The sequence below is a fragment of the Harpegnathos saltator genome, unplaced genomic scaffold, assembly GCF_003227715.2.
Source record: "Harpegnathos saltator strain DR-91 unplaced genomic scaffold, Hsal_v8.6 scaffold628, whole genome shotgun sequence".
Lineage (NCBI taxonomy): Eukaryota > Metazoa > Arthropoda > Insecta > Hymenoptera > Formicidae > Harpegnathos > Harpegnathos saltator.
Genome location: NW_020230458.1, coordinates 100,287 through 116,344, shown reverse-complemented (window position 1 = coordinate 116,344; position 16,058 = coordinate 100,287). Strand labels below are relative to the sequence as shown.

The 16,058-nt window shown below is 33.7% G+C and overlaps 1 protein-coding gene across 3 annotated transcripts in view; it reads left to right on the top strand.

The window, feature by feature from the left end:
• Positions 1 to 16,058, top strand: part of Vav (Vav guanine nucleotide exchange factor) — an 82,523-nt gene that overhangs the window by 65,501 nt on the left and 964 nt on the right. The gene's annotated exons all lie outside the window — the stretch shown is intronic.

Sequence of the window (16,058 nt, the reverse complement as noted above, 5' to 3'; positions counted from 1 at the left end):
TATGTATATTTTTTTGATAAAAATTTTTTTGATAAAATATTTTGATGACATTTCTTTACAGTGTGAAGTTATCCATCAACAAAGCTTCATTAAAGTAATTTTCCTTATTGAGAAACTACACACTGGAAAGCAAAACGGTTTCGACAGTTTTTTTTTTTTTCTAGTGACATGGTTAATCCGTGAGGTTATGAATTTGAGAATCACTTACGTAAGAGAGAGAGAGGGGGGGGAGGGAGAGAGAGGAGTTCCGCAATCTTTTGTTTTTGCGCTGTTTGATTAAGCAGTGATTCTTAAATTCACAACTACACAGATTAATGTGACTAGAAAAAAAACTTTCGAAACCGTTTTGCTTTTCAGTGTACACAAAGATATACAGGCCTCTCAAAACAATTAAGGGAGCGCTTTAAAACTTGTAAAATTTGATGGTTTTTAAGAAGCCATATTTCAGCTTGGGGAGGTCGTAGAACAATGTTGCAGGGCGCATTTTAACGGGTGAAGTCTCGACTTTAAAGAGGCTAAGGTTTCATTATTCGTTTCATCGAACTTTTTCTTATGAGGCCCAAAATCGGTCGTGAAGCTCGTGAAAAAATTGTGGAAATTTCATGATTTTGTAGCCATGTACGAATAAAGCAGGGATGGAAATAAAAATGGCACCACACTCGCTTTGAAGTAAGAAACTTCCCCTTTAAAACGCCGCAAGGAACATTGTTCTATCATACCTTGGAACTGAATTGTCGCATTTCAAACTCATCCCTACATTTTGCAAGATTTTTAGCAACACCGCAGGCATTCGCGTTATCCGATGTGCACAACGCACAGAGGAGGTTGCTCGGTCGGATTTTGCACATCATGTGTATGGTGTATGTGTACGTTAATATGAAGTGTGCGTGATGTGTATGTATATGTCAGCAGAGATAAGGACCTCATAGTTCGTCACTTCCGCGGTAGTTAACAACTCCAAATCTTCTCTGCTGTATGTATGTATGTATGTGTGTGTGTGTGTTTGTGCGTGCGCGCTTGTGCTATTAATTTAAAATGGGATGCTGCCGCCTCTTCGGTTAATCATCTTATTTAGTCTATCTCTCATATTGATGCACCTGCTGATTTCACCTTGAGGAATTTCCTCCCAGATCTCCTGAAGGACGTTTTCCAATTCAGTTAAAGTTGTTAGCTGTCTTGGGCGATTTCTTAACTCACAACCCATCAAATTCCAAATGTGTTCTATGGGATTTAAGTCTGGGGTCATCACTGGGTGATCAAGAACAGTGATGTCGCGGTTCTGCAAAAATTCCCTTGTCAACGCAACGGTATGTGGACGAGCGTTGTCGTGCATCAAGATAAATTGATCTCTAATTCTTTCCCGAAATGGTAAAATATATGGACGCAAAATCTCATTGATATTTCGGACTGCTGTCATGCCCGGAGGTGGTATCACCACTAAGTTTATCCGTTGGGTTCTCCTGACCCCTGCCCAAATCATTACCGAGCCTCCATTAAACGCTCGAACTGGTGCGACACAGGCACAGTCGAATCTCCACGTCGACGCCAGACACGAATTCGTCTATCATTATTAAAAAGGTAAAAGCGGGACTCATCCGTAAAAAGAACTTGACTCTACTGTCTCTGAATCCAGACGATGTGAGTTTTGGCATATTCGAAACGAACTCGTTAATGGATAACCGTTAACATTAGAACACGCGCTCTGTTACGCGATTTAAGGTCAGCTTTTCTCAAGCGATTTCGGATGGTCTGTTCACTTATGGACCGATTTGGAAACAAATTGGCTCTGATGTAATTAGCTGTTACTGTACATTCTCTTAGAATCGTGTTAACAATTTGACGGTTTTCCCGAATAGATGTCACACGTCTACGACCGTGGCCTCTTCTTCGTTGATAGCTGCCAGTCTCTTGATAGCGTGTTCAAGCATGAGCTACGACAAATCGACTCACATTAAATCTGTGAGCAACGTATCGCTGAGATTTACCATCTTCTATTAAAGCGATTACTTGCGCTACTTCATTTTCGCTGAGATGTCTCATTTTTATACATGCATATATACAATGTAGATACATAAATTGTGTTTCTCGGGTTAGAGTCTATTACAGATTTGCGAGTTGATGTGATGCAAGTTTACTAGTGTAAAAATTTCCTTTTACTTGTTAGATGTGTTTTCAGGTAATTGACCTTAAATAGTACAATTTACATACATAAAAATGAAACATCTTAGCGAAAATGAAGTAGCGCAAGTAATCGCTTTAATAGAAGAGGGTCCTTATCTCTGCTGACACACATACACGCACACGCGCGCGCACACACACACACACACACGCACACTTCATATTAACGTACACATACATCATACACATGATGCGCAAAATCCGACCAAGCAACCTTCCCTGTGCGTGGTGCACATCGGATAATGCGAATGCCTACGGTGTTACTAAAAATCTTGCAAAATCCAGGGATGAGTTTGAAATGCGACAACTCGGCTCCAAGGTATGATAGAACAATGTTCCTTGCGGCGTTTCAAAGGGGAAGTTTCCCACTTCAAAGCGAGTGTGGTGCCATTTTTATTTCCATCCCTGCTTTATTCGTGCATGGCTACAAAATCATGAAATTTCTACAATTTTTTCACGACCCGATTTTGGGCCTCACAAGAAAAACAGTTCGATGAAACGAATAATGAAACCTTAGCCTCTTTAAAGTCAAGGCTTCGCCCGTTAAAATGCGTCCTGCAACATTGTTCTACGACCTCCCCAAGCTGGAAATATGGCTTTTTAAAAACCATCAAATTTTGCAAGTTTTAAAGCGTTCCCCTAATTGTTTTGAGTAGTATATATTTTTTTTCTTTTAATGATTTTTCATTACGGTATCAGTCTTTCTCGAGCATATTTGCGGCAAATAGATATTTTACTCCTTTTTACTATTTTCTTGCAACATATATATTTGTCTTTCTTCTTAATCCCGTCTTTTAATCTTATATCTTATTTTTAATTTTTATTATATATGTTTCCCTTTTTCTGTTTTCTTTAGATACTGAAAAATAATCTTTAACATCTCCCAGTCATTTTATTAAATCATTCTATCTATATCCTATGTGTATATAATATCCCAAATTTACTTTTTTCCTTTCCTATTTTTTTAATTATAAACTCTTTTCCCTGTATTTCTTATAGCTAAATAGCACACGATTGATGTCTTTTTTCTCTGCTACACAGTCGCATCTCATGTTTATACATCCTTCTGAAGAATTTTCTTCTGAGGAATTCGTCCAAATTATAATGATTCATGAATGAATATAATGATTCACTCTAATTCTATTTATCATTGTGGTGAGACCTGTTATTGTTTTTTATATTATATTTTTATATTATATCACAATTTCTACATCTCTTCATCAAAACATTTTCATTAATAATCTTTTCCCTTTCATTCGCTTTCCAGAATGCTTTGTTTTATTGTTTTTGTCCTAGATTTTTTTCTATATTCCTCCATGCAACCTCCACGCGGTATACTTAATTTTTTAAATCCTAATCTGGCGGTATTGTAATTTCCGAGTCTCATAACTCGAAAAGTAATTAATGAAAAAATACTTCATTATAGTGTTTTATAAAGCTCTCGAAATAAGCTACAATAATATGCTACAATAAAAGGTAGAAAATTTAATTTAAATGAAACAAGTTGATTTTGGAATAACCTTAAAGATTTATTTCTATGAAAAGATGTTGTATGTTCTTGTAGCTCCTTTTAAACTTTATACATAGTTTCTAGTGACATGCTGCAAATGTAACAATTAAAACAAAGTATTTCTTGAACAAGATGTATCATTGAATATTAAAAAATAACAATAAAAGTAACGGTCAATTTCGTTACTCGATACGAAACAAAATGTAACGTTGTTACTTTTTCGTTACATATAATAATAAGCAACGCCGTTACCAAATCCTTATAGAAAAAAGTAATGATAACGGTAACAGAGTTATAAATAATTCATTATTTCCCATTTCCCTACTTTATATTTATATATTTATTAATTCCCTTGACAAACTCTATGAATTTATCTTTTCTCTTTCTTTTAATTATTTTTCTTACTACATTCTTTATTCTTCTGTATTCTTTAAAATTTTCTAAATTTTCCTTTCACCCTCTCTCTCGCTCTCCTTCTTCTTTCGTCATTCCCTCCTCTCTCTCTGTCACTATTATATATCATGCTATTGCAATCTTAACTTCTTCTTTCAACTTCGTCTTTGTAAATATTTTTATTTTTAATGCTTTTTATTTCTAATTCTTTCAGTTTTTTACCTAACTCTGTTTCCCTATTTTTCCATTTTTTGCAATTCCGTGTTAACAGCTCTATTATTTTTTTATTTTTCTCTCCTCTTTATCTTTCCTCTCATCTTCTTGATCTTCCATTTCTTTTTCATTCTGGCTGTTCATTTCCTTTTGATTTCTTCAAGTATATTATATTACTCCAATATTAGTTATCATCTAATTTTTTGCTTTCTGTATTGCCTTTTCTATTTTTATGATTCTTTCTTTTATTTTTGTCTTTATTTTTTGTGAGTTTCTCTTTTCTTCCAATATTTTTATCATTATCTTTAAAATGCTTCTTTTTTTTTTTATCCATCCTTTCCTCTATCTATTAGGTGTTTCGGTTAATTTTCGCTGTTTTTTATTTGAAAAACACATTTATTCATTTACAAAATGAATTGACTAATCAATCAAAATATTTTCCATCGTTTTGTATTACTCTTTTCCATCATTCTGGTAAAAGATAAATTTCGCGGCGACTCAGGTTTTGAAGCAATAATCCATTTATTCACTCACTTTCGGACTTCTTCATAATTTCAAAAGCGTGTGTCTTGAAGGCCATGCTGCATTGAGCGGAACAAGATCAAACGGGGCCAGGTCTGGAGAATACGCGGCATGCGGAAGAATTTTCCATTCATTTCAGTTCTGTCAGCGTTTTCTTGACGACTTTTGCAACATGTGGTCGGGCATTGTCGTGCAACAGAATCACTTCTTTTGTTGTGTGCGTTTTTATGGTCGCTTTTAATTCAATGTTAACTTCAAACTATATAATTGTTGTCCGGTCAGTTGTAACAGTTTCATTCGGTTTTAAGAGCTCATAATACACAACATCTTCATGATCCCATCAAATACAGAGCAATGTCTTATGACTATGAATATTGCGTTTTGATGCCGATGTGGGTAGTTGGATTACCTATTGGTTGGTTGGATGTACTTATAATCTTTGCGTTTAAGATTGTCAAAAAAGATTGTAATGGATCCAGTTTTCATTACCAGTGACAATCCGGTACAAAAAACTCTTTTTTTCTGCCTGGCAATTAGAGCAGTGGCAATGGATACACGGTTCAGCATGTTCGCTTCGGTCAGTTCATATAGCACTCATTTTCGTTCCTTTTAAATTTTTCCTATTGCCGGTAAACGGTCAAAAACTGTCGAAGCTGCAACACTCTCAACCAATTTCTTAAGTGTTTGAGATTGATTTTGGTCCAATAATGTTTGCAGTTCGGTGTTTTCAAACATTTTAGCTGACCTTCCTTGAGTGTTCCTTGTCTTTCACATTAAAATCACCATTTTTAAATCGTTGAAACCAATCTCTACATGTTGTTTCTGATGGAGCAGAGTCACCATAAGTTTGCACTAATATTCGATGTGCTTCAGCTATAGTTTTCTTTATATCAAAATAGTGGACGAGAACATATTGAAAAAACAACTTATTGCGTTCTATTTTGAATTGATTTAAAACTAATATCACTACTTGCAAAAAGTAAACTTAGGTAGACTGAATTCTATTGAAAAACGTTTAACCTGATATAATAATTTAATATAGTATGAGTTCCAGTTGTCACAGTTCACTACATTTGCAGCTGGAGCCATCCAAATGCAAACAGCGGAAATTAATCGAAACATCTAATATTTCGCAAATTTCCTTAATCATTTCTTTATTTTTTTAGTATTCATTGTTTTTTCTTTTAATCTTTTTCTCTTTTTCTGTATTTTTCCATTGTTGCTATTCTCTATTCTTGCATCTCTTTTTTGGCTGATTTCTTTATTCTTGTTTACGACTTCTTGTTTCCTCTTGTCTTCCTCTTTTTCTTTCTGGCTTTTTTTTATCACTTCCAATTCCATCTGTAAATTTTTGCTCTTCCCTTATTGCTTTCATTCTTTTTATATTCAATCTTTTTCCAAATGAAGTTACTTTTTTCTTTGCTTTATTTTATTATCTATTCTTATTTTTTACATACTTTGCATTTCTTACTATTAGCTTTATGTTTTTCACTACAGTTGACATTTCTTCTTTTTATCATAATTACCATGGACCTCTTCTCCACATCCTACACACATATCTCGATACACTCCATATACTTTCTTGGTTTTTAGCATTGGTTTTTCCAATATCCGTAATAAAATATTGAACCACTGATTCAACAAACGGTCTTATTATTAACGTATTTCATCCATCAAAAATAAATAATTCTTCGGTAACTTTTCTCCTTTTATTATAATTACATTTCTCGTTGCTTCTCAATTGTACATCTTTGCCTTTTTAATATACATTCTTTGACTTTATACAGGGTGACCAATGGGAATGTGTTGAAAATAAATGGTTATTACACTAGTAACAAATAGGCCGAACAAAATTAATTAAATACCGTTTTGTAGAGGAAACTTGTTAATTTTATTACCATATACATGAAAAGAAATATGATAATTTAATAATTTAAATATATATTATAAAAAAGAACAAAAATTTTGCTTGCGCGTGATCTACTTCGTTTTGTCCTCATTACTTCTTTCATTTTGAAACCTTTCTTTTAGCCTTTTATTTTTTCTTCTTTCCTCTTCTCTTTTTGTATTCTCAATTTTAATATCATTTATTTTCCTTAATATCTTCTATCAATATTGGTTCATTCAATTTTGTTCTTACTGATTCCCTATTAATTTTTTTTTATTCTTTTGTTTCCGCATTCTCTTCTGTTTTCTTTTTATCTTTAGCTAATTTTTTTCTCTGCCTTTGTCATTACTCCCTAATTTCTATTTTCATTCACATCTTTCTCCTCCCCTTATTTTTTCCCTTATGCATTTCATCAAATTTGTTTTTCGTTATATTTTTTTTATTTTTTAGTCCTTTCCTTTTTTTGTAATTAGTCTCTTTTACTACTATCTTTGTTCTATTACCTTCTTGTTTCACTCCTCCCTCACCAGAACCTGAATTGTTGGCAGATTAAAAACAGTTATCTCGACAAAGCATTTTATTGTGTCTAATGCTGAAATGATAATAACAGAAGAAGCGAATTTGGTAAGACAGAACCAAAAAAGAAAAAAAAATTGTTAAAACGTCTGCTAAATGAAATTTAGCATATATTAAGTTAGATATACTAGGTGTACAAGTATGAAATGCGGATTTTTTTCCAAAGAAAAACACGTTAAATTCGGAAGAATGATAAAAAGTGGTTTACTTAAAATATGCTCCATTGCTAGTTACACATTTTTCCCATCTTTCGGGTAATTTGTGGATACCACGCTAGTAAAAATCTTCCTCTTTTGCTGCGAACCATTCATCGATCCATTTTTCCACATCTTCGAACGAACCAAAGCGCTGCTCAGCAAGTGCGTGGCCCATCGATGCAAACAAGTGATAATCGGAAGGAGCCAAGTCTGGTGAGTAAGCCGCATGGGGTAGCACTTCCCAGTTGAGTGCTTCCAACATGTCACGAACCGGTTTTGCCGTATGTGATGGAGCATTGTCATGGAGGGAAATTACCTTGTGTTGCCTTTGTCGATATTCTGGTCGTTTTGCGAGTAGCGAATGGTTCAAATCGATCAATTGTTGTTGGTAGCGTTTGATATTAACCGTTTCACCAGGCTATAACGGCTCATAATAGACAACACCTTTCTGGTCCCACCAAACACAGAGCATCGTTTTCCTGCCAAAGCAATTCGGTCTTGCGGTTGATGTGGATGGTGTGCTTGGGTTTACCCATGATTTTTTGCGCTTGGGATTCACAAAATATATCCACTTTTCATCCCCAGTAACGATACGATGTAAAAACGACTTTCTTTTGTATCGTTCGAGCAACATTTCAGATGTGGTTTTGCGCCTTTCCATCTGCCTCTCGTTTAGCTCATGTGGTACCCATCTACCGACCTTCTGAATCTTTCCCATCTCTCGTAGGCGATTGGAAACAGCTTGTTGACTAACATTCAATTGCTCTGCGAGTTGTTTTTGTGTTTATGAATCGTCTTCGTCCAATAATGCTTGCAATTCCACATCTTCGTACTTTTTTGGCGGTTTTCCGTGTTCCTTGTCTGCAACATCGAAATCACCACTTTTGAAACGTCAAAACCATCGTTCACACATATCTTGCGATGGATCATGTTCACCATAAGCTTCTCGAAGTAATCGGTATGATTTAGCAGCAGTTTTCTTCAAATGAAAACAAAAAATTAATGCTGTCCGCGAATGCTCTTTATTTGACACAAAGTTCGACATATTGAACACAGTAAAACAATACTATGCAAACACTTTTTCAACTTATCACTGTGGACATTGACTCTTGTTGATGGCACAACAAAATGGCATATATGTAAAATTTTTATACTCCACGCTGCATTGGCGCACCATCTGTTGCCTCAAATTCGCACTTCATACTTGTACACCTGGTAAGAAAACACTCTGAAAAGCTTGATTTTCTTAAGCAAGTGAAGTTCTCCAATGGACAAGTTCTGAATTCTAATACATATCTAACCCCATTTCTCTTTATATTTGAATTCTATTCTTTATAAAGTCTAACTTTTCAATGTTTACACTATTTAAAACAAATATCTTACCTTTTACCTGTTCTTAGCACTCAGCGCTTCTATGTAGAAAACTTCCTTAATTTGTTTTATTAAAAGAACACACTAAACTTATTATCGTATATCCGCTTGCTGCTATATTAAATTCTGGAAAAGGAAGTTACAACAATATATAGGATGTCCCATTTTAAATGATCCAACCCAATATCTCGAAAACTAAACCCAGTAGACAAAAATATTTCAGACAAACATTGTTTGGCTTGAAAGGGGATATAAGATGGTGCCATTGATTTGACTTTTGATAGTCCTCTGAAGGTCACATAAAGGTCACCTTCAATTTTTCAAATGGAACCTCCTATTTTTCATTACATATTCTTATAGCTCATCTCGAAAACTTTCCAAAATACTATAACTAAGTTACTTTTCGTTAAGTACTGAGCACATTCGAGTTAACAACTACAATTCAATTCTACTATCCTAATTTTTAAATTTTATATATACAAATTTTTAGGTTATAATTTTTAAGTTATGTATGTAGGAATGGTTATTCAAATGACAATCTATTGTATTGCAACTTTCAAGCCTTATAACTTAACAAGTATTTAACGAAAAGTAACTTAGTTATAATGTTTTGGAGAGCTTTCGAGATGAGCTATAAGAATATGTAATGAAAAATAAGGGGTTTCATTTAAAGAATTGACCTTCATAATCTTCAGAGAACTATCCAAGGTCAAATCAATGGCACTATCTTATGTCCCCCTTCGAGCCAAGCAACTTTTATCTGAAACATTTTTGTCTATTGGGTTTAGTTTTCGAGATATTGAGCTGGATCATTTAAAATGAGACACCCTATATATCGATACTGTGGCGGAAAAATACGCTTTATTTATGAAACTTTTGGTTAATAATTTTTTAATAAACAATGAACGATGGTTAAAAACTTTTGAAGTCAGAAGGGTGACTTTTATAACATATCTAAAGAAGAAGGTCATTGAAGGTGAGCTTCCGAAACATCACTTTTACCAATATAATATTAAATACTTATTAATAAATATTTTAAATTACAATAAATCTTGTTTATTTTATATTTGAGCAATTTAGATGTCTAGTTTTATGTCTAGTTTTATCCACGCCCGCAAGAAGTAGTTTTTGGAATAAATATGTACTAAAAATTGTAGTGAATACACTTTATAAGCAAATTCGTTTCGGTTCAATACGAACGATTCAATACGGATGTGATTAAATACTATTCAATTTTTGGATGAATTTTTATATTCATATTAAATTTTGTAGGTTATATAGAAATTAAATTTGTATATAATAATTTAAATATCAGAACCTTACGTATATACAGGGTGCGTACGGTATTTGAGGACAAATTGACATTAAAACTAATTTGTTCATATTTTTTGCAAAATTTATTATAATTCCATTAAATTTTTACACGACGTTAATTGACTCCTAGACTATACAATTACTCAATAAAATCCCCATTAGCGACAATAACGGACTCAATCCGGGATCGGAAACGATTGTATACCCGAATCAAATGCTCTTTGTTCATTTTGATCATTGTTGTTGTTATAGCATCCTTCAGTGATGAAATATTATTATGAAGATGTTTATTGGTCTCTCGCTCAACTACGCCCCATACGTAATAATCCAAGGGATTAAGGTCTGGGGAGCTAGGTGGCTAAGTTTGGGGTAATGTGGTCATAGAAAGTTTTGGTCATCCAATCTTGTGTCGTCATGGCTTTGTGTGAAGGAGCAGAGTCTTGTTGGAATATGGTCTGTCCCCACGTATACTATCAATCCAGGTTTCACAACAGTTTCTAAAACCTCGATGTAGGCGGCAGTATTCACCCGAAGCCCCTGACGAAAGAAGTGAGGTGGCATAACATGTCCTTCGTTGCTCACAACTAAAATCATGACAGTTGCTGGAAACTTCGTGTGCATAACACAGGGAACCTCTGTAGGATGTGAGCGTAACCACCTGTCATTTCTCCGATTGATTTTTTGGTCTTGGTCGAAATTTTTGTCGTCAGAGAAAACCACAACATGTTAGGAACTTCAGCGTGCTTAAGCTTGTCCAAAAGACGTTTTCCTCGGATAAGTCTCTGTTCCCGAGTTTGTGCCGACATAAAATGTCCTCTGCGCATAATGCAGGACGTATAGCGGAGGTCTTCGTGGACAACTCGACGGATTAGGCTCTCAGAAACATTCAGGTCCCTCGCAATGGCCCTCATAGACTTTAAAGGGCTTTCGTCAACGATCTCTTGCACTTGTTTGACAAATTGTGTATTTCTAGTAGTGTCCGAACGTTCCTCATGTTTTTTGCGTTTTGCAACAGTTCATCGCCAGCTGATGCTTCCAATTCACGACGAACTTTATGTACGAATGATCGGGCGCAATTGAGAAAATTGGAGATTTCTAAATCGGTGTGTTTCGCGCATATAGCGACGATAACTGCATGTCTCTTCATTTCTTGCGTTATTTTATAGTCCTCCATTGATGATCTGACAAGAAAAAAAACAAACAAAATTGTTCTCCAGAAATTACATCCACATATATGAGTGTCCTCAAATACCGTACGCACCCTGTATACACAGGGTGTCCCATTTTAATGTCCCACCTAAAATAACTTTTCAATATTGAAGTTTCAAGGAAAATGATCTGAATAAAAGTTGTAGTAAAAAAAGTGTAGTAATAAAAGTGTAAGGATCTATGATGACCTTATGATGACCTTGACTTTGACCTTGACCTCTATTTTCAAGGTCATTTGAAGGTCAACTTACGTTTTTTAAATGGGAACCCTTATTTTTTATTACACTATTTTTTTTTACTACTAGTTAATTTGAACAACTTTTGTCTAAAACATTTTTTTATTTGTCTAATATTTTTTGAAATATTTGAGCAAAACTTAATAACTTTTTCAATATTTAACTTACGATATCTCACTAATTATTTGTTGGAAGAAAAAGTGGTATTAGACTTTCTTGTTTTATTTAGTCTTAAGAATATATTGTTACCATAGCACCCTGATTTTTGTTAATTTGATGATTTTGAAATTTCCAAAAATCAGTTTTTGATACGAACAAATGAGGATTTTTCTGAAATGATTGGAGAACATCCAAAATCTTACCATCATTTATTGCGGATTTTGGCCTTTCGCTGCGAGAGCGGTCCTTAACTGTTCCCGTTTCAAAAAGACGAGTCACTGTTCTGCAAACGGTAGATTTAGAAATAGGATCGAGATCAGGTGTAACATTGAATAGATTAGCTACTTCTTGATATGATATAATATGGTCACCAAATCCTCGATAAATAAATGGCAATATTCTTTCTTTTTCGGTCAAAATTTTTCAGAGAAAAATGTGATATAATCGGAAAAAGAAACAAAAGAAACAAAGAACGAGATACGAGCGAGCGCAATTCGTTTTTAGAATATGTGGACTGAGAAGCATCTCTGATCGCACCTCCGCGCGGTACACTTTGGGTAATGCTAATGCCGGCGGTACTGTAACTTTCAAGCGTCATAACTCGGAAAGAACTTAATAAAAAATTATTTTAGTGTTTTTTAAAAAATTATATAATGTTTTGGAAAGCTCTCGAGATAAGCTACAAGAATGTCCAATAAAAAATAGGAGGTTCCATTTAAAAAAACAAAGTTGACCTTCGTATGACCTTAACAACGCCACCTATGGTCAAACTGATATGACTACTAAATAGATCTTTTTAAGTCTTACAACTTTTGTATGAAACATTTTTTTGTATCTTTCATATTTTTCGAAATATTTTAGCATTTCCGGACTTTTTGAGGACCTTATATACAGGTTTTCCTCAATTCTGGAACGCCATATTGGATCCGCCATCTTGAATGTCGGGATCCCGAACCATTAACTATCTCGAAAACTATTGGATAATTATCTAACCAGAAACTGCTTGGACTGACAATGTCGCCGAATAGTTGTCTCCGGGTCAATGGAATGACGTATTTTTCACTAGTTTTGATGGATTTACGGTCCTTTCCACAGGTCTTCAGCCAAAAGGGCCGTTATTTCTGCATCTTATATAGTTTATAGATAACCATGATACCCGATTTTTAGGTTCTACCTGTAGTCGGAAAATCGGTCTTTTTTAACATCCTTCTTTATAAATCCCTTTACACGTTTAAAATGCATGTTTTAATGCATCGCAGGAGTAAAACTTTTATACCAGAAATATGAAAAAAAATATAAAGATGGCATCTGAATTTGTCTTTTTAAAAAAATATGCACTTTATACAGGGTGTGAAAAAAGTACCGGACCGGTAAAATATCTCGAAAACAAGACATCTTAGAACAAAATGTTTCATATAAAAGTTGTAAAGTTTTAAAAAACGCACCAAACGCCGATATTTATTTGACGTTGAGCATAAGCTTGGAGGGGCTATCAAGTTTAGGTTGAATTTTTTAAATAGAATTTTTCTGTAGTCGGAATAGAATATTTTCTTAGGAAAAGTTATATACGTGCATTTTCTGAGCTGTAAGTAGAACAAAGCAGTATAGCCATATAGTTTACTGAAGTTATGTTAATAGCGTTAATAAATGTGTGTGTAACAATAAATAAAGTGCAGGAAGGAACCTTAGTATAAATAGTCTTCCTGTTCGAAGAATTTTCTGAATTAGTGCACATTAGTGCGATAAGTTAGAGTAAAATAAAATATACTTTTTGTATATCCTATATATATTTTCTGTATGTTTCCCTCTAACTTATTGCAGCAGTATCTATTAGTTCAGGAAATGCTTCAAAAAAGAACAAACGTTAAATTTTGAAGCTAGAAACGAGTATGCTATGACATCATAGATAACATATATACAGTCTGTCTCAGATCCAATGAGACTGATCTAAAAAAATACAAAGCGTTTATTATTTTGATTTTTTATTCTTGTTTATTCAAAATAGTCTCCTTCTGAGTCAATACAGCGCTGGAAACGTTCAACAAATTTTTCGAAACATTTTTTATACTCATCGGCTAGAATGGCCTTTAGTATGGCGGTCGAAGTCTTTTGGATGACCGGGATGGTATCGAAACGATTTCCTTTCATCGTCAATTTCAGTTTGGGAAATAGCCAGAAGTCGCACGGAGCCAAATCAGGTGAATACAGTGGATGATCGATAACAATGATGCCTTTTTTGGTCAAGAATTCACGTACCATGATGGTTTTGTGCGATTGGTGCATTATCGTGCAACCTTCCGTTTACCCAAATCTTCGGTCAAAATTCGATAGACTGTGCTTTTCGATATCCCAGTTTCCTCTTCGATGAGTCTCGCAGACACACAGCGGTCGCTTCGAAGAATTTCTTTGACTTTCTCGATGTTTTCTTCATTGCGAGTGGTTTTTGGCGGCGGTGCTCGGTCATCGTCTGCAAGGTCCTCACGACCGTCACGGAATCGTCCAAACTAACGGAAAATCTGTGCACGGGACATGCATTCATCCCCGTACACATTTTTTATCGTTTCGTACGTTTCTGCACCACTTTTACCCAATTTAAAACATGTTCCATGTTGGTTTTTCGACCGACGTACACAAAGTGACTTTACATAAAATGTCAAACCACAGTGAAATATCAACCGAATTCGCTCAAATTTTGAGGTTAAGTAGAAGAAAGGTAGAACATTCACCTACCATCATTCACTCATAGATATCGTTGCGCTAAGAACTTTGATGGAACCAGTCTCATCGTATCTGGGACAGATTGTGTAGAAGGCTTTAACTTTAAATACTCATCTTACAATGCTCATTTTATATGAAGTTAATGTAAGATATAATTATGTGATACTAAATATACATAAAAACAAAAAATCTATTTTCTCTTTTATGAAATATAATATAATTTCGTAACCATATTTATGAAAGTAACCAATAACAGTGGTGAAAATAATTTATAAATTAAAGATTATAATATAAGAGATATTATAAATAGAGATTATAAAAATTATATTACAATTGCTAAAATATAAAAATATAGAAATATTGTCATTTTCTACATTTTGAGAAGCCATAAACATAGCAATAAACTACAGCAACAAACTATATACTACTATAAAACACAACTATTTTATAGGTAATTTTATATAGAGTGATCTGGAAACTAATCATATATTTTTAGCAAATGTTTCTTTACTCTTTATTTATTAATAACTCTAACTCATAATTTACTGTTATGTACAGAGTGTCCGTCCCATTTAAATGCAGGTAAATATCTCGAAAAATATGGAACATATGGAAAAATGTTTCAGACAAAAGTATGGTTTGTATGGCTTCAAGGGGGACATAAAATAACTATGTTTGTTTGTTGTTGGCGCCACTTTTAAAATATTCACTGATCATTATTTTTCTTAAATGGAAACCCGAATTTTTTATTATATCATACTTTTTTATCAATTAATTTGAACAATTTTTGTCTGAAACGTTTTTTTATTTGTCTAATATTTTTTGAGATATTTCAGGAAAACTTTCTCAATATTTAACTTACGATATCTCGTTGTTTGTCGGAAGAAAAAATGGTACTAGACTTTTTTACTCTACTTGGTCTCAAGAATATATTGCTACAATAGCGCCCTGACTTTTATTAATTTGATGATTTTGAAATTTCCAAAAGTCGATAAGTTAACAAAAGTTAGGGCACTACTGTAACAATATATTCTTGAGTCCACATAGAGTAAAAAAGTTTAGTACCATTTTTTCTTCCGACGAACAGTTAGCGAGATATCATAAGGTAAATATTGAAAAAATTATCAAGTTTTCTGAAATATCTCAAAAAATATTAGGCAAATAAAAAATGTTTCAGACAAAAGTTGTTCAAATTAATTGATAGAAAAAAATGATATAATAAAAAATTGGGGTTTCCATTTAAGAAAAGTAACAATTAGTGAATATTTCGGAAGTGGCGCGTCTGTAAACAAACTGTTATAGTTATTTTATGCTCCCTTGAAACCATACAACTTTTATCTGAAATGTTTTTCCCTATCTTTTATATTTTTCGAGATATTGGTCTGGGATATTTAAAACGGAACACTCTGTATAGTTCATTGTTCTTTTTTATCTACACTTTACGACTTTCTCTTAAATGATAATTATGTTTGGAATATTATATAATGAACTATTATTTAATAATAACTACCCATTGATTAATTTTTACTCAAAATTAAAGAATGAATGTTTTTGAGTAAATATATATAAGATTA